We start from the raw sequence: 1,245 nt of genomic DNA, 5'->3' as shown, positions 1-1,245 counted from the left end.
CTATAAAGAAGAAGTTAAGGGGGTGGAAAGTCTTGATGTGCCTGCAAATGCAGCTGAAAATGCAATCATCCTGATCTAAAACCGTATTCCGAACTATTTCTGGTCCTGAGCTTTAACCTGTCAATTTTTTAACAGAACCCGTAATTATGAGTATTATTTGTGAGTCTTGTGTGTTCATTGCAATTAATTATAGAATCGAGCAGTAAAATAGAAAATAAACACACGTGTGAATGAGTGTCAGTAGATATTAATTTTATTAAAATTAAAGTCAGTGGTAGATTATAGTAAAATACACATTTCTTTTTTTTTCTTTATTACTAGTGTGGGTTGGGGAAGGGTTTCCGGAAAAAAACAGAAAACCTGCTAGACAAATTCTAAAGGAGCTGTAACACTAGAATACACATTTCTATCTATTGTCTATTGATTTCTGTTGAGTGAATTCCAATTCATAGTAAGTCTACAGAACAGAGCAGTGATGCCCTTTGGATTGAGGAGGTTTTTAATCACTACTGGAGCAGAAACCTCCTCTTTCAGAAGGCTGATGGAATTGAATTGCTGACCCTAATTTAGTTAAGTTCTCACAGGTAATAGTCATCACAAATATTATCAATTCTCAATTACATTTGAGAACTTAATTTTGACATCCACTTTCAACTGTTCTGTCTAAGACTGTTAGTTACTATTCTAATGTTATTGTATATATTATATACTAAAATATATAAACCCTTTGCCATTACACTGATGGTGATTGAGAGCCACCCCATAGGATGAGCAGAAGAGCCCCCTGGGGTGTCTAGAGCTGAAGTCTGTAGGGAGGCAGACTGCCACAGCATTCTCCTTTGGAATCACTGCTGTGGGTAGGCATGAAGTAGCCACATTTTGGTTAGAAGCTTAGTGTTTAACCATGGCACTAGCAGGGCTCATTAAAAGGTATATAAACTTACTTAAATTAACAAGTCTTTATAGAATTTACTCTTACCTGTAGATACATCTATAAGGAATTATCTATTCTTATTTCCCGTGGTCCAAATCCCCTTCTAAATAGAAAGAGAAATATAGATTGTTTTCTGGGGAAAAAATCTGTATCTATGATTTAAGGAAACATCTGTCAATCAAACAATTTGATGTGATAAAGTGCTTGAAGGAGGTATTTTTACTATTATAGTGTTCTAACTATCTTCAAGAATACCCATTTTTTTACTGTCATCTTCATTGAATAGTAACTTTCTCATTTACTCAATAAAT

The 1,245-nt window shown here is 34.4% G+C and overlaps 1 non-coding gene across 1 annotated transcript; it reads right to left on the bottom strand.

Moving 5' to 3' along the window:
* Positions 1 to 333: 333 nt before the first annotated feature.
* LOC142461961 (U7 small nuclear RNA) lies at positions 334 to 394 on the bottom strand. Its single transcript, XR_012787120.1, has one exon. It is a non-coding gene; the product is annotated as a U7 small nuclear RNA (small nuclear RNA).
* Between the last annotated feature and the right edge of the window lie 851 nt (positions 395 to 1,245).

The sequence above is a fragment of the Tenrec ecaudatus genome, chromosome 11 (genome assembly GCF_050624435.1).
Source record: "Tenrec ecaudatus isolate mTenEca1 chromosome 11, mTenEca1.hap1, whole genome shotgun sequence".
NCBI lineage: Eukaryota > Metazoa > Chordata > Mammalia > Afrosoricida > Tenrecidae > Tenrec > Tenrec ecaudatus.
Note: the sequence above shows the minus strand (reverse complement) of the source record. Positions and strands in the feature narration are given on the sequence as shown.